This window comes from Silene latifolia, chromosome 11, assembly GCF_048544455.1.
Source record: "Silene latifolia isolate original U9 population chromosome 11, ASM4854445v1, whole genome shotgun sequence".
Taxonomy (NCBI): Eukaryota; Viridiplantae; Streptophyta; class Magnoliopsida; order Caryophyllales; family Caryophyllaceae; genus Silene; species Silene latifolia.
Window position 1 is genome coordinate 206,542,302 of NC_133536.1, and position 19,560 is coordinate 206,561,861.

A 19,560-nucleotide genomic window follows, 5' to 3' on the forward strand; every position below is an offset into this window, starting at 1 on the left:
CTATGAGACAAAGGCTCAATAGTATTGACTATTGAGTGGTCCTATGTTAAATTTCGTAATTGGGCTGGGCCACCACTATACGGAAGAGAGACAGTCCGGTTTAAAAGTTTAAGAAGGTTTTATTCCCAAACTAATTGGAAACGAGTGAAGTAGCTGTTAGTTGGTTTATATGGTAGACAATTCTTCTTGGTCTTTATCACAAGTGAAACGTACGACATCCTAAAAAACAATATTGCACCATGGTCATAGCGTATCACCAGAATGTACTTGTGATTCAAAATACACCTTAGAAAAGTTGAAATGTTAAAACAAGACTATTGAAGTGGTCCTAGAAGTCGATATTGAAGCATAGTCATAACGTCACATTGGTATGTATTTTGCTACTCAAAACACACCTTAGAAAAGTTAAGTGGTTAAATAATACTCTCACATAATGATAGCACAACATCTTTTATATTTGGCGTTATTATTCCTTATATTAAAAGCATTAACACGCATTCTACAAGAGTCCAAGAAAATTATTTGGAAGCTTTGTATATTCGGATGGGTGTTTAATGTTAAAACAAGTAACAACTTTCCTATAGAACCGTCTTATAACATAAGACTGGCCCAAAAGGAGAGAAGCGCAATTACAAAATTTAATTTAATTTATATTTCAATTTTATTTTAACAACTCGACATTTTATGATGAAAATTAACACATTTGAATATACAAGTTATCAATCTAAAATCTTAAATCAAAATAAAATATTACATCTCATTTTCATTTAACAGATGCATTCGCCTTCTCCGCTCCAACAACCTACATAACCTGTTGGAATATGTGTCCTCCGACAATAATGCGATCACAACTGTCGATCATGATGATCACATGTTTAAGTCTCATTTTAAAGAATACAATTGGGAAGTAATTTTACTGTCAACTGGTCCACACATATCGGTAATGATTGGCTGACTAGAGTTTGACATTACTGTCGTGCGACGGTGGTGATCAGTTGATCCCCTTAGGTCATACCTATAGAGTAACACTCTTAATTGATCATTTAGTTGATCGTATGACGATACGGGTCAATTAAATTACTTAAAATTGACGGACGATTTGGAAGTAATATTTACGTGTCTCATTGAAATTTGATTAAATAAGATACGGTCTAAGTAATCGAATTGTTTTATTACTTAGATGAAATTATTGTTTAAGGAAACAATTCCATTTGAATGAATAAATTATTATAAATACAAGATGTTGTGATTTATAATTGGTAAATTATTTTGGTACAAGTAATTATGAATTACTAAGTCGATTTTGTATATGACGTATTTTTATTAATGCGTTGATTTTTAATATGTTAAAAATACATAACAATTTTATGTGACATGTAACATGTGACAAATTGACAAAATAATGTGTAAAATGGATTTTCCATTTTACACTAAATGGACCGAAATTAGGGGTGGTATTAGGAATATATTATGTGTTAATTATGTTAGTGTTAAACATAATGATTTACCTAAGGAATAGTCATGCAAACCTACTTAATCTTGTGAAGACCACATTGTGCATGCATTGGCCCCTTCCTTCCCATGCCACCCGGTTTTTCAAGAGGAGAAAACAATTGGTTTTTCTCCTTATTTTACCATATACACTACCAAGAGTTAGGTTATCCATTATTCATTCTATTCATCTAAAAAAATTAGAATTTTAGAGAGATAAAATCTTCCTTCTCCTCCCTCTCTCTTAACCGAATTATTGAGAGACCAAATAATATTTTGGGTCAATTTTTATACAAAATTAATATTGTTCTAGTAATAATAATATTAATTTTATTAAGTTGTTACTTTGGGTAAACCTTGGGAAAGATTCTCTACTTGAATCCTTGTTCATCCACTTAAGGAAGCTCGAGAACAAGTGAGTATGTGAACTCACTTGTGCCCATATAAACCGAAATATCAATGTGAGATGATGATTTCTTCTTTAATTATATTATTGTTCGCATACATAAGATCATCTTTTAATTTTATGACTAAATTAAAATTATACCATATATGAATATGTTGAGTAAAGAGATATAGATTTCTAACAAGCGGTATCAAGAGCCTTGGTTGTTTGCATGCAAATCGGTTATAGTTTTTCAGAGTTATACGATTAACATATAAAACTTGTAAATTTGTGTTATTATGATATATCACGAAATAAAATTATGCATGTTAAAGTTTCTGGTCCTAAAATGTGTTTAGGATATTTTGGTTAATTTATGGATTTTTATTGTTCATCTTATATAATAATGGCATTAAAAATATGATTTTATGATTAAAATGTCATTTTCGGACTAAAATTAGCTAAACTTCGAATTTTCCAGTGGTTTTTGGATATGTTATCACATGTTTTATTTTTAGATGACCTGTAAAGTTTCAGAATTTTTGGAGTTTTTATGATCGAAATATGGATTTTTCATGTTTAAAATCGGATTTAGAAGAAAAATAGGTTAATATGAGATAAATTTCGAATCTGGTCATAGAAATTTAGTATGTTGTCACATTCAATTTTACAAGATGTGTGTAAAATAATAGGCTATATTGAAGTCTTTATGCATGATTTATGAATTTTTGATTAAAAATAGCATAAATAGTGACTTAATTAGTGAATAATTGCTAAAACATACTTCATGACTAAGGAAAAATGTCACATGTTGCATTTTATTATCTTTTTCAGATCTAAAATTGAAAAGTTGATGAATATATTTTTCTCATGTTTTTATGATTATAATTAATAAATCCAACAAACCGCAACATAGTTTTTCCGGAAAATTTTCGAAATTTTAACCTAAGTTTTTGAACATTATGAGTGTAATGGTATTTTTTCCATAATGTTCATAAGTTTAAATTTCAAATTTTGAATTTATTTGAAATTTTTGTGATTTATTTGAAGTTTATAGCATTTTTATTGTAATTTTAGGTCCATTAATGAACAATTTTAAGAAATATGAGTTAATTATAGTCAAATAGTTAGTGGAGACTAATTTTGAGACCTAAGAGGTTAGGGTAATTAACTTATGCATAAATATGAATTTATGTAATTTATTGTGATTTTAAAACGTTGAATAACGCAAATCCGTAAAAACCGTTAAATATACGATATTGGCTACTTAAAGGCGATTTAGCATAAAATTGGGCATGTTCATACATATTATAATGCTGCATTTTATTTATGATTGTCATAATTTTATTTTATGTAATTTTGAATTTTGTAATTTTACTTAGTATGACCTTAGTTTTTAATTGGTATTACCCGAAATGTATGGGAATATCGATTCGGTTGTAATTTATTGTGATCTCGTATCACCGTTTTGTAATTTAATAGATTTATTTTATTTTAATTACATATGTATAATAGGAAATTATGTAATTTATTTATTTATTCCGGAGTTCCATAAAGACGGAGTCATTCAAGAAGACGATACATATAGACGGTGTTACCTCGAGATGCGTGCCATAACCGAAGTTCAAAGGACCAATGGAGTTGGTTTCCGAATATGTAATAGTTAATTAGATTTTCTATTTTAGGAAGGTCATACTAGGATTTATTTTATGTTTTGCATTTTATTTATATGTTGCATGCATCGCTAAATCGCCACAACTAAAACATGCATCATCTTTTATCGAGTTTATCGACCGTGTCAATTAGAATTATCGTAGTTCACCGCTTTAGTTCACTTAAAACGTGATAGATAATAAATTGACATGACCTCTCGTTAAAACAATCAATTGAGACATAGCCTAACCAAATAGTAGAAACCATGAAAACCTATTTCGCGAGGGAGTGCACTCGGCCCTACCGGGGTACAAACCTTGTTACGTAGGGGAAGTGGGTGATAAATGTCTATCCACCGAATTTATGTTAATAAGGGGTATTTCGGCACACCGTGCCCTAAGTTGATATGAGTTTGGATCATGGGCACATTTATTCGAAATTTGGGTTTTACTCAACGAAAGTATTCACGACGATTTTCGGATGTGTTTCGGGCTAGAGATAAACATTAATGTAAATTTTATCGACCAAGAGTTCTAAAAGTAGAATCGATTAAAAGGTTAATCCACCGAGTTATGTTAATAAAGGGTATTTCGGCACACCGTGCCCTAAGTTAATATGAATTTGGGTTTTGGAATCATTTATCAAGTTGGGTAGAGGTCACTAGATAAATGCAAAAAAACTTGTTTAACTTTTTTTTTACCGAGTATTATTATATTGAAAACGACATATGTTTTATTCCTTCTATATTTTGTTTTGTAGACCGCTTTTATTTCTCATATCAAATGGCCAATCCAAACACCAACGCCACACCTCTCACTAATACTTCTTGGCTCCGATCCTTTATGGATGGATGTAAACTTGAAAAGAATGGGTCAAATTTCTCCGATTGGGATGCCCAACTCAAATTAGCCGCCCAAGGTGACGACAAGCTTCGTTACCTCACCGGGGCCTCTCCACCCGAACCTAATGCTAGGTCGAGTGCCGCTACTAGGGAAGCATATGAGGCTTACCACAAGGAGTCCGCCGCAATTAAAAACGTGTTAATCTTTGCGATAGAGGCGGATCTCCAAAGAAGAGCCTTTAAGATGGGCACCGCTAATGAAATCTACTCCAAGCTTGTTACAATGTTTTCACAAACTCCGCGGATCGTCCAATATGAGGCGGCCGCGTCATTCTTTGATCTCGACTTCAAAGAGGGCCAAAAGGTTAGCCCTCATGTGCTCAAATTAATGGAGCTAGTCGAGACCTTGAAGATTCAAAAAGTTGAAATCCCCAAAGAACTTGTTGTAGATAGGATTCTACACTCCTTATCCAAGGTCAAAGCATATGTTCAATTCCGGGTGAATTTTAACATGCAAGACAAGGACGTATCTCTTGAAGAATTGCACAAGTTACTTGTGCAAGTCGAAAGAGACATGGGGTTAAATGTTAACCCACCTAAGGATGTGTTTAACATAAGCACCAAAAGTAAGGGCAAGTTCAAGAAGAATGGGAAGAAGGGTAAGAAACAAGCTCCCACTTTCACCAAAGCTAGCACTTATGAAGCTAGCACTTCCAAAATCAAGAAAGGTCCTCTTGATAAATGTCATTATTGTAATGGTGTTGGACATTGGAAAAGAAATTGTTCCAAATACCTTGGTGACATTAAGGCTGGAAAAATCACTCCAGTAGGTTAATGACTATCCTTTCTTTTATGTTTCTAATTCAACTATGGTATTGTGATACAAAGTTGTGATAATGTATTCCCTTTTTATTGTAAATAGGGCTTCCACCAAGCAAGGACAAGGGAAAAGAAAAGCAAGCTTGAGAAACCATCGAGAAGCTAGGAATAGCTTCCATGAATCTTCGCTTTTTATTGTCTTATTTTAATTATGTTTCGGATTTTAGAACCTTTTGATTTCCGTGTTCGACATGGAAATGTATTTTGGATAATGGTTGTATTTTGGATAATAATGACTTGATTTGCAACCCAAGTCACCCGTTTTATCGTTTTTATCCTTGTTCTAAAATTCGTCTTTACATGCTTGCTCTTAGAAACATATGATCATTCACTTAAAGTGATCTAATAGACAACTATAATGATGGGATTCATTATATGTCCACAAGCTTAAGGCTTGTGAATGATCATTTATAAAGTGATATTGAGTTAATGAACTATCTTAAAGGAATGTCAATCACCAAGTACACTTACAAAATCTAAAACTATTAGTCAACCTATGAGGTAATTCTCCTTATACTTCAAAAATCATTATTTGTGTCTCATAAGCTATCTTTGAATCTCTAGTGTATTCATTCCAAAGATAGAGTGGGAGAAAAATGAAGACACAAAGAACACCAAGATAAATTTGTGTACTTGTGTAAATGAGATCTACGCAAGGGAGAATGATTTGAATAAAGGTATATCTATTTATATAGTATACGCAATAGATGAGATCTATGGTCTCGAATAGATCTACATGACAAAAGAGACCAAGTGAAGTAATCAAAAGAATATGTTCTCAAGATAACTACACGAGTAGATCAAAAGAAAATTTTGGAAATGACTAATATAAAGTCTTAACAAGAGTTTTGACTAGTTTATGATAAATTTTGACCAATAGTTTCAATATTGATATTTACTTAAGAGCCTATATAATTCAAAGTTGCAAATATTGATATACTGATATCCACAAGAACTAAGTTAAGTATTAACCACGCTAATGTCATTACTTAACCTCATTATAAAAATGAAATGGTTAAACCTCCTTTCGAAAAGGGTATTTTGAAGGACGTGTATTAGATATTATTCATATTTAAAATAATGACATTGCTACGCATCATTATAAAATGAATGAGTTAGAGATTAAAATCTCTTTTCATAAGGTTAAGATGAGACCTCTTCAAAATAAGTATTTTGAAAGGATATGATGGGAACATATATGGTTTTATCTTAATAACTTGGCAAAGCAAAAATATATTTCAAATTCTTGAAATGTTTCGATTGAGTAGTCAATTACGAAACATGTGGAATTAAGTGGGAGTTGGAAATTATCATGTGAAGATATGGAATTTAGTGGGACTCATTGAGAATGACGAGCTAATACTTTCCTTCACAAAGGAGTATTTGAGTTTTCAATTCTGGATGAAAATGGACTATAATGAATCCAACTACATCATGAGATGTTGGATAAGTATTGAGAGATACACATCGTATCAACGAGAAATGTAGGTTATTCATGTAAATGAAAATGGAATTGCCATTAGCAGTCATGGTCATTCATTGAACCTAAGTATAGTTGATGACATGATTAAAAGTTACTAATGTTTCCGCCATTAGAATAATCATGCACATGTCCAATAATGAATAATATGCATAAGAGCATGAAGAATCATTGGCAAGCCATAAAAGAAACGTCATGAATTCTCGAGGAGAATCCGATGAGCGATTTCAGTGTTGGACAAAAGACTTTGTTATGTGTCAAGAGGTTACACATATTGTAGTTCGAACACATGTAAGGATTTATGAAAATCCTAAGCTTTTAAGCTAAAAGGAGAAATAGGAAGTTTGGAAAGATACTTAGTTGAAGTAACAAGTTACTCAAAACTAATATTTTCTAAAATGCTAGGACTTGTGAGAAGTGCTAGACTAATCATCTTGACAATTGTTGCAAGACTCTGCAAAACATTTACCTAGTGCATTGTGAGTGGGTGGAGTACTTGATCAGTGCAAGCTATATCATTCACCACAAATTCATTGGTTATGTGATAATCGTCGGGGAAGTTCTTTCAAGACAAAGAACCCAAACCAAGGTTGTGAACATATTTGTGTACTTGGTAAGGTTCGTGCTATGAAAGATAACATGAACGTAAAGGAAAATGCGATTATAAGAAGTTTGAACACATGGACACATGGTATGTTAAACTTCTATTGCTATCAACAAGTGTTTACACACTTACGGTATGCATCACAAGGTTGTAATATGGTATTGACTACCCGAATGTGATGTCGACATTTGTCGTTTGAGTTATTATTAACTCACCTCATACTTTTTTACATCCAAACGGGTTATAGAGACAATTGAACCCCGTTAAAGTGAACACGGATTAACATTGTATTCGCCCATAGTTACTTACATGAGGTGACGTCTCGAAGTGACTAGAATATGATGCGATTGATGGCAAGTTTAAGTGCCATAGAGTCATATGAGAATGACTAGTCGATCACATATGCAGACTATTAGGAACACTTTGTCGGGCCTTATGACCGTTTATAGAGTTCTGACAAATTTATATAGCCTGGTCGTGGCGAGAGCTACTATAGTATTCTAATGAGTCGATTCTTTTGACTAAAGACTGTTCTCCTAAGATGGCACAGTTTCAGATTAACTTTGATTTGTGTTACTACGACCTTCGTAAATGGGGTCAAATGGACATATTTTGGGTTATGATGGTTGAGGTTAGTCGAAGGGAATGAGTGCGATAGGAATTGTCCACCCCTAGTCAGGGTTATAACAATATCTCAGGGCCACTCGAGGAGTAATGAACTGGAAATGCGTGGCCACGCTCGGAAGATATCTATGGTAGATGAATCCGGTCAATCTGTTGTTCTCCAGATCGAGGAAACCACCCTCGATATGATCACTTGCAAGTACGACCTGAAAGACACCTTGCATTGAGTGGGAGATAGTAATAGAACAAGAGAATTGGTGACACACACTTGTCGAGGATAAGTGGGAGATTGTTGGAATATGTGTCCTCCGACAATAATGCGATCACAACTATCGATCATGATGATCACATGTTTAAGTCTCATTTTAAAGAATACAATTGGGAAGTAATTTTACTGTCAACTGGTCCACACATATCGGTAATGATTGGCTAACTAGAGTTTGACATTACCGTCGTGCGACGGTGGTGACCAGTTGATCCCCTTAGGTCATACTTATAGGGTAACACTCTTAATTGATCATTTAATTGATCGTATGATGATACGGGTCAATTAAATTACTTAAAATTAACGGACGATTTTGGAAGTAATATTTACGTGTCTCATTGAAATTTGATTAAATAAGATACGGTCTAAATAATCGAATTGTTTTATTACTTAGATGAAATTATTGTTTAAGGAAACAATTCCATTTGAATGAATAAATTATTATAAATACAAGATGTTGTGATTTATAATTGGTAAATTATTTTGGTACAAGTAATTATGAATTACTAAGTCGATTTTGTATATGACGTATTTTTATTAATGCGTTGATTTTTAATATGTTAAAAATACATAACAATTTTATGTGACATGTAACATGTGACAAATTGACAAAATAATGTGTAAAATGGATTTTCCATTTTACACTAAATGGACCGAAATTAGGGGTGGTATTAGGAATATATTATGTTAATTATGTTAATGTTAAACATAATGATTTACCTAAGGAATAGCCATGCAAACCTACTTAATCTTGTGAAGACCACCTTGTGCATGCATTGATCCCTTCCTTCCCATGCCACCCGGTTTTTCAAGAGGAGAAAACAATTGGTTTTTCTCCTTATTTTACCATATACACTACCAAGAGTTAGGGTATCCATTATTCATTCTATTCATCTAAAAAAATTAGAATTTTAGAGAGATAAAATATTCCTTCTCCTCCCTCTCTCTTAACCGAATTATTGAGAGACCAAATAATATTTTGGGTCAATTTTTATACAAAATTAATATTGTTCTAGTAATAATAATATTAATTTTATTAAGTTGTTACTTTGGGTATAAAACCTTGGGAGGGATTCTCTACTTGAATCCTTGTTCATCCACTTAAGGAAGCTCAAGAACAAGTGAGTATGTGAACTCACTTGTGCCCATATAAACCGAAATATCAATGTGAGATGATGATTTCTTCTTTAATTATATTATTGTTTGCATGCATAAGATCATCTTTTAATTTTATGACTAAATTAAAATTATAACATATATGAATATGTTGAGTAAAGAGATATAGATTTCTAACATAACCAAGATAAGACAAACTGTAACTAGTCTAACATGAAGGTACCCTTCGTCCAAGACCCATTTGAGTGCCATGATAGTTGCATTTCCTTCGGCATGCAGGGCAGACGAGGCAAACGAACGAGCGTGAGCAGTATTCCTTAAGGTCCCATTACCATCAAATAAGCACCACCCCATGCCAGAACTTCTATCGGCCCTCCAAACAGCATTACACTTGATAGTGCAAACATTTTCGCACCCAGGTCCACTAACAATCCAATAGGGGAATGAATTTCTAATTCTCGTGGCTAAACCAAAGACAAGAGAGTAATCCAACACAGGTGCTCTAAGGAGGCTAAAATCCTTACTACTCACAGCCTCATTCATACACTGAATGTCACCAAGAATAAAATTGAGAGCACTCAAAGGCCAAGGGCGACGGTTTTTGAAAACCATCTCATTCCTACAAAACTAAATTCTCCAAAGGGTAGCAAAAGGGTGAAAGAGGAGGGAGTTGGGATCTGGGCCAATTAAGAAATAAGTAACCCAGTTTATGACCCATAGCGTAACATCAATGTCCACCCCTCCTGTGATTCTAACTCCTAAAGAACAATCAAACCATAAAGCCTTTACAAAGCTACAATCTCTGAAGAGGTGAGAAATATTTATCTCTTATCATATCATAAATCATAATCTATTGTTTTAAGATTCCCTTTTACAACGTTCTACCATTAATAATCATTTGAATTATCCATGCCCTAGTTTTAGTGAGACATTGATTAGATATTTTAGACACTATAGATATTTTCTTTATCGTTTTTTTGTTGCCATAGTTTAAAGGGATTGGTGTTTAGTAATTGACTTGGAGATCCGAAAACATAGTGTAAATTACAAAATCTTGTTTAAGATGGGATATATTCATTTTAAACATAAAACAGATCAAATAGAATGACAAAAGTACAAGACTAGGAACGAGCAAAACCCGGGCTCAATTTGATTGGTGTTTGGCATGTTTTAATGTTAAGACGGTGAGAAACTACTAAACTTTATATATGGGTTCAATGATAACATGTTGTTCCAAAAAGATATTTCTCATTGTCAGAAATCATGCCTCTACAGTATCTGATAACTTCTTTCACATAGAAGAGCATCAACAATCAAACAATTCTTTCACATAAATTCAACTGATAAACCATATCTAAATGCTAACCAGACTTCTTTCACATAAAATCAACTGATAAACCATAACTAAATGCTAACCAGACTTCAAACTCATAAACCATAACTAGATGCTAACCAGACTTCAAACTCCCTCCTGATGCTTCCACTACTGGCACCAGATTCAGATTCTGCAGTTGGTTCAACGAACTTCTCACATTTGTGTCCAGCAAATTTCTTAGTGATGACAAAGATACAATCCTTGGTGTTGCAAAGATCAATATCCTTAGCGTTATGGGAGCCCTGAAATTGCACAAAGCTAATAATGAGAAAAAGCGCATACAAAAACAAAAGGATTAATTAACATGAATAATCCCAACTATTGACAGTCTTCTCATATTAATCTTAACTTCAGTTAATCCTAGAATAATCCGCTCTATTATCTACCTCTTCTCATGATGCTCTATGATGACCGTCTACCTGCTAGTCAGGTCTTTATAATTCTATTTTCACATAAAATGACAAAAAATAAAAATAAAACTACCCCCCTCCCCCCTTAACCAGTAAAAACCATTTGTTACCCCTACTCTTAACCACCTCACTCCACCACTTTACGGTAGCCAGTAAGCCACCCCCTCCGAAAACACCACTTTACCACCCCATCGCAGAACCTACCACCACACCACCAGGCGACCTTCGTCCTAATACTAGTCTCTGACCTATCGCTCCGATCATTCTCCGGTGGCCAACAAAGCCACTAGTACCCCCACCACCACTTTCGCATCCCTAAGCACCACCATCTCACCATTTTCGCACCGCCGTTACCAATTTAGTACCATCTTTGTGTCACCACCACCATTATTCCAAACCATTTTCACTTACTGATTTGAATTTGGGGAACAAAACACAATTTAATGGCCTTAGTCATATGGCTAAAAGCAAGCATGCGGTTGAGCGTGGAGGTGAGGCAACTGAAAGGCGGTGCGGTGATGATTTGTGATGGGAGATGATGTCGTGGTACAACAGAGGTCGTGTGCGTGCGGCGCATGGTGTTGGTGTTTGGAGCGATAATGGCCGTCGAAGATGCAGGGGGTGGCGGTCGATCGGTGGTCATCAGATATGGTGGTGGAAAGGTACATAGGTAGGTGGGGTCGCTTATCATGGTGGTGGTGTCTTTGTGGTGGCAGGGAGATAGATAAGAGGGGATTTGGCCATTTGGGGAATAAGAGTATAAGACGAAAAAAGTTGGGGTTATAAGAATAAGTAGGGTGGAATGATCATTTTGTTAGTTATTTAGACCAAATTAATACTCATCTTATGATATTAAAACTACAAATTAATATAATGTGGTCTAAATCTACATGCATGCAAATAAAATGTATAAAAGATGGTATTAAACCATCTTAAGACAAAAGTTCCTTACATTGCTATAAGGCAAAAAGGGCACAACTCAAGGACTCCTTCCTTGATGTTGTTCTTGAGCTAATCCAACAAGGATGATCCTCCAACACCTTAATTACCAAAATTGGTAATCTCCTAAGGTTGCACCCAAGAATCAACCCAAAAACTACTATATTACTAACTAGGTAAAAAATAGTAGTAATCCTTGTAATTGTATACTCCCTCCTATTCTACATAATCTTCCCTCTTTCCTTTTCCATCTATTCACAATACCTTCCCTCTTTCCTTATTTAGTAAAGTTTTATACTTATTTTAATCACTTTACCTCACAACAATACCCCACAATACACATACTTTATCTTATTTTAATCATCTTACCCCACAACAATACTTATTTTAATCACCTCACCCCACAATAATACCCCACAATACCTTCTCTCTTTCCAATTATCTCACCCCACCACAATACTTTAACTTATTTAATTCAAACACCCTTAATTCTCGTGCCACCAATGAATAGAGAAGGTTATCGGGAATAGGAGGGAGTATTTGATATACTAATTAATATTATTACTTTGATAATATTATTAGTAGGTATTAATATGTGTTATAAGATGAAAAATGATGAAGAAAATAAGAAGAAAAATTGGTCTCTTGTAGGTGATGAATTCGGCCACAACAAAGACCAAGTTTTTCCTTCAATTTTTTTTTTCACTCAATTCTTCCACACAATAGTTAGTGGAAAATTATTGGTATAAAATGACAATTATGGGAGACAATATGAGTGGCAAAATGCCACATATTGGACAATTATTATGTCCTCATAAGACCATAATATTCCACTAACAAGTGGACCAAATATGGCTCCATTTCGGTTTTCGACATTTTGCCCCATAAATCTTTATAAGTCTTATATTTAAATTATCTTACATAATTAAATATTAATTTAATTATTTAACCCTTAAATAATATAAATTAACTACCAATGACTACTTAACTATTAAGTAATCATAAGACCATATTATCAACATACAATGTGTCAATATTAACCATTTAGCTAATTTTACAACCTCTTGTAAAATATAAATAGCTAATAAATTCCACCTCAACCAATATACACATATCGTATAAAATTAATTAATTAACAATTAATTAATAAATTCTAATCATTTATTATTTAAATATCTCATAATTAAATAATAAATCTCATTGTCCCGAGTTCGTAACCCGTCATCAAATAATACATTTATGTGACTAACCAAGAGTCAAATAATACAAGGAATTAATTATCTCGTATCTCATACAAATAATTAATTAATTCTATTTAAGGCGTCATCCTATAGGTGTGACCTAAAGGGATCGGTGATCACCGCCGTCACACGACGTAATGTCAAACTCTAGTCGACCAATCATTACCGATTAACGATGACCGGTGACAAAAAATAAATAAATCCCTGATATTCCTTTTACGAGATTTAATATGTAAACGCACTCATTGTGGAGGACACTACTCCAACAATCTCCCACTTGTCTGACACAAGTGTGCGTTACCAATTCTCTTGTCCAATAATATCTCCCACTCAATACAAGATGTCTTTCAGGTCGTTTTTGCACGTGATCATATCATAAAGTGGTTTCCTCGATCAGGAGAATGACTGTCTGACCGGATAATCTACTATAGATCTCATCCGAGAATGGCCACGCATTCACAGTCATCACTCCTCGAGTGGCCTTGAGATAAAATATGACTTAAAAGGACAATCCCGTTGACCTATTTTCTTCATTCGATACAGATCACAATGACCCAGTAAATGCTCATCGGCCTCCTTTTACGGTGCGACCTAGAACAAAAACCAAAGCCAGGAGGAAAACCATACCAACTCAGACAAATAGTCACCAGTCTAAAGAATTGACTCGAAGGAATAAATAGAAATCCTCGCCACGACCTAGCAACAAAAGGACTCTATAAACGGTCACTGTCCGACAAATTGTCTCACAATATGCCTATGTAATCGACCAGTCATCACTATGACCATATGACAGTCGAACCTGTCATCTATCGCCTTACAATCTAGTCACTCCGAGACGTCACCTCATTAAGTAACTAGGGACAAAATACAATGTTAATCCAGTTCACTTAATAGGGTTCGACATTGTCTATACAACCTATTTGGAGAAAACAAAGTATATAAATTCAGACATAAAACTGAATATAACGATAAATGCAACTTATCACATATGAAATGATAAATACAATATTTGATCATTACATATCATATAATTTACAACAGTTCTGGCATTCGTCTCAACCCCATCGAAACTACATGACTATCATGTTTAGCTTGAGACAATGGCTTGGTTAAAGGATCAGCGATGTTGTCAGCTGTCCCAACCTTACAAACTGTAATTTCTTTCCTTTCAATTAAATCTCTAATTACATGAAATTTCCTAAGTACATGTCTAGACTTGTTACTAGACTTGGGCTCTTTTGCTTGAAAAATAGCCCCACTGTTATCACAATACAAACGATAGGATCCTCGGCGGTAGGAACTACCTTGATCCCTCTAAAATTGCCTAATCCAAACGACTTCCTTTGCGACTTCAGAGGCGCAATGTACTCGACTTCCGTTGTAGAATCGTGATCACGAGACTCTTTGAAACTTCTCCGAGAAAGCGCCCCTCCGTTCAACAAAAAGACAAAACCAAAGCATGGAATTTCTAATCATCCCTATCGGTTTGAAAGCGGCATCCGTATAACCTCTTATACGTAATTCAAATTCTCCTCCAAACACTAAGAATGAATCTTTAGTCCTTCTCAAGTACTTTAGAATATTCTTGACGGCTATCCAGTGACTCTCACCGGAGTTTTAAAACGACTCGTCATACTCAAAGCATACGAGACGTCAAGACGAGAACACATCATAGCATACATGATCGATCCAACATCGGAAGCATAGGGAATCGATTTCATGCGTTATATATCCTTAGGCTCGTGAGGACAACGTGACTTACTCAAAGTGATCCCACTACCCATAGGTAGAAAACCTCTCTTGGAGTTTTTCATATTGAATCGGTCAAGAATCTTATCGATATATGCTTCTTGACTCAATGCTAATATCCTTTTGGGTCTATCTCTATATATCCGGATACCCAAGATGCGCTGAGCTTCTCCCAAATCTTTCATTTGGAAGTGATTTCCCAACCACTTCTTAACAGAAGCAAGTATATCAACATCATTCCCAATGAGTAATATGTCATCCACATAAAGAAGTAAGAAAACAACTTTACTCCCACTAAACTTCATGTATAAACATGGTTCCTCAACACTTCGAGAAAAACCATTCTGTTTAATAACATGATCAAAACGATGATTCCAACTCCTTGACGCTTGCTTAAGACCATAAATGGATCTCTTAAGTTTGCATACTTTGTTAGGATTTTTAGGATCCACAAAACCCTCAGGTTGCGTCATGAACACTTCCTCTTCCAGAAACCCGTTTAGGAAAGCGGTTTTGACATCCATTTGCCATATCTCATAATCATGAAATGCAGCAATCGCAAACATTATCCGAACAGATCTAAGCATAGCAACTGGTGCAAAAGTTTCATCATAGTGTAAACCATGAACCTGAGTGAAACCTTTTGCAACCAATCTAGCTTTGTAGACATCTTTATGTCCATCCATGCCGATTTTAATCTTGAATATCCACTTACACTGAAGTGGTCGAACATCTTTAGGTAAGTCAACCAGGTCCCATACCTGATTATCGTACATGGGATCCATTTCGGATTGCATGGCCTCGAGCCATAGCTTAGAGTCAGAACTCATAATAGCTGCTTTATAGGTCTTGGGTTCATCACTTTCTAAAAGTAAAACCTCATAGTCACCATCTTCCTCGATAATACCAAGGTATCTATCAGGCTGGTGACTAACCCTTTCTGACCTCCTAGGTTCAGAAGGAACAATAACCGATTCAGATGTAGAAGGAACATCTTCCTGCAATGTCATATCAGTTTGTGGCTCTTGAACTTCATCAAGTTCAAATTTTCTCTCACTCTGTCTTCTAGAAATAAACTCGTTTTCTATAAAGACAGCTTCACGAGCCACAAACACTTTATTCTCGTTACTATTGTAGAAGTAATATCCACAAGTTTCCTTAGGGTAGCCTACAAAAATACACTTTTCAGAACGAGGTGCAAGCTTATCGTCAGATTTACTCTTACATAAGCATCACAACCCCATACTTTCATGTATCGCAGATTCGGGACTTTCCCTTTCCATATCTCATATGGAGTTTTGTCAGTTGCTTTAGTGGGACTTTTATTAAGTGATTGTACAGCAGATAAAATGGCAAAAACCCCAGAATGACTTAGGTAACTCTGTTTGACTCATCATCGATCGAACCATATCTAATAAAGTTCGATTCCTCCTTTCAGCCACACCATTTAATTGTGGTGTGCCAGGAGGAGCTAACTGAGATACAATACCGCAGCTTATAAGGTGATCTTTAAAGTCATTGGTTAAATATTCTCCACCACGATCTGATCGTAATGCTTTAATCTTCTTATTTAATTGGTTTTGTACTTCATTCTGAAACTCTTTGAACTTATCAAAAGCTTCACTTTTATACCTTATTAAGTAGATATACCCATATCTACTCATGTCGTCGGTAAAAGTAATGAAATAGTCATAATTACCTCTAGCAGTGACTGTCATTGGACCACACACATCAGTGTGTATTAAACCCAATAACTCACTAGCTCGAGATCCTTTTCCGAGAAAAGGTGAACGAGTCATCTTGCCAAGAAGACAAGATTCGCATGTACCAAATGATTCGAAATCAAAAGGTTTAATTACACCAGTCGACACTAGTCTTTTAATGCGCTTCTCGTTAATGTGTCCTAATCGACAATGCCATAAATAAGATTGATCGGGATCACCTGTTTTGAGTCTTTTACTATCTAAATGATAAACATCATTGCAAGTATCTAGAATATAAATACCATTGATTGAAATAGTTTGACTATATACAATCCCATTAAGGGAAAAAGTACAACACTTGTCTTTAATTACAAAGGAAAACCCTTATGTGTCTAACACAGATATGGATATTATATTTCTAGATAATGTTGGTACAAAATAACAATTATTAAGATGCAACTCCAACCCCGAAGCTAAGCTAAGTACATAAGTTCCTACTGAGACGACAGCTACTTTAGACCCGTTTCCCATTCGGAGATCGACATCACCCTTGTTTAGCTTTCTTATGCTTTTTAGGCCCTACAAATGATTGCACAAGTGAGAACCACAACCAGTATCTAATACCCAAGTTGTATTTGAAGCATAATTTATGTCTATCATAAAAGATTCAGTTGAGAAATTACATGTCGGCTTCACAATGCCAGCTTTTATGTCATCCAGGTATTTTGTGCAATTACGTCTCCAATGTCCCTTGTTATTACAATAATTACAAGTATTTTTAAGAGAATTACCCTTTATGGATTTTGGCTTGGTAGAGCAATTCGCAATTGCTTTACCTTTGCCCTCCACCTGAACGGGCTTCTTACCTGCATTCCTCTTAAACTGCTTCTTCCCCTTCACATTAATCGCAAGCACATCTTTCCTTATACTCCCACTCAATCCCATGTCCTTCTCTGCTTGCACAAGCAGAGAATGGAGCTCATGTAAACTCTTTCTCATGTTTGTCATGTTATAATTTACCCTAAATTGGGTAAATCCCTTGACGTGCGAGAGAGAGTGGAGTACTCGGTCCACCACAAGTTCGTCAGGGATCTTGCATCCCAACCCCTCTAAAGTTTCCATGTACTCAATCAATTTAAGTACGTGTGAACATACAGGTTGACCATCTTTGAGATTAGCCTCAAAGAAACGAACAACGGTGTCATACTGAATTATTCTCGGGGCTTGAGAAAACATAGTTGAAAGCCTCGAGAATACTTCATGTGCGTCACGAAACTTGACACATTGCCTTTGTAAAGCAGGATCCATTGCAAAAATCAAAACATTTTTAATAGCAGCGGATTCCTTTTGATAATTTGAAAAAGCCTCCCTTACATCGGCAGTGGCCCTAGTACTAGGCGAAGGGGGAGAGGGATCGACAAGGTAGCGTAATTTGCCATCACCTGCGGCAGCTAATTGAAGTTGTTCTTCCCAATCTTTAAAATTACTACCGTCGGCTTTTAATACATATTTGTCCATAAAAGAACGTAGCCATGAATCTCTAGCTATGGTGGCGGTTTGACTAGTAGAAGCCATTGGGATTGCTACAAAGGAAATAAAGGAAAAATTAACATTTATCGTCTAGAAATGTTTAACTTGTGAAACTATTTAACAAGTTCCCATTTATATAATGATCTCCCACTGAATTATATAAATGATTCCAAGATCCAATTTTATATAAACACGGGCACGGTGGACCGATTCAACCCATATTTATATAAATTTGGTGAGTCAACAACTTTGACTGATTCTACTACTAGAACTCTTGGTTGACGGATTTTCTTAAAATCTATCTTTTAGCCCCAGAATAAATATGGGCACGGTGGACCGATTCAACCCATATTTATCCCGTTGAGTCCAACCAAATTTCACGCTTAATAACTTTTATTACCCTACTTACCCAACGTAAAAAGAGTGTACCTCGGTGATCCGAACCTACCTCTAATGAAGAAGAGATTCATAGGTGCTATTATTTGGTAAGGCTTAATCTCAATTTTAAACAAATGTGAGAGATCTTATCAATTTAATTGTCTATCACTTTTAAGTGAACAAAATTAGTGAATGCTAGACGATTAAATCAATAACAACAAAAATAAAAACATGTAGTGACGATTTGGCATGAATGCATAGAAGAATTAAAACAAACAAGTCCTAATATGGCCACCTAGTTAATCTAATTAACTAAAATTATTACACTTCGGAAACCAACTCCTTGGTCCCTTGAGTCTTCATAAATTGGCCTCCTTCTTTAGGATTTCGGAACTCCTTTCCGAAAACACCGTCTTCATGAAAACTCCGTCTTTTGAAGCTATATCTAATTACTAATAATTAAATTACATAACAATAACCTATTATACAATTTGTAATAAAATTAAAATAAAACTATTAATTAATTACAAATTAGGCGATGCGAAATCGCAATTAATTGTAAAACAAGTCGATATTCCCTTACATTTCGGGAAATACCATCTTCTACCTATGGCCATATTAGGAAAAATTACATAATTATAATTCTAAAAACCATTCATCTAAATGAATAATAAAATGCATTATGGAAAATGACATGCCAAATCGTCTAACTTACCAACAACGATCATATGAGCTTGCCTTGACGGAATTTTTTACCAATAAAAATTCATAATCATTTCTTAAAACAATTTTAAGACTTACTCATCATACTAATCTGGTCTAATATCAAAATTATCATTCTCAACAATTATCTTGAATTTATATGGGAATTAAAACACTATTGTGACAAAAAAAGAT

The 19,560-nt window shown here is 34.8% G+C and overlaps 1 long non-coding RNA gene across 1 annotated transcript; it reads right to left on the reverse strand.

Annotated features, from left to right (window-relative positions):
• Positions 1-10,647: 10,647 nt before the first annotated feature.
• On the reverse strand, positions 10,648-12,055 carry LOC141615394 (uncharacterized). The gene is made up of 2 exons (XR_012529837.1): positions 11,100-12,055; positions 10,648-10,955 (listed from the first exon to the last, which is right to left on the reverse strand). It is a non-coding gene; the product is annotated as an uncharacterized LOC141615394 (long non-coding RNA).
• Between the last annotated feature and the right edge of the window lie 7,505 nt (positions 12,056-19,560).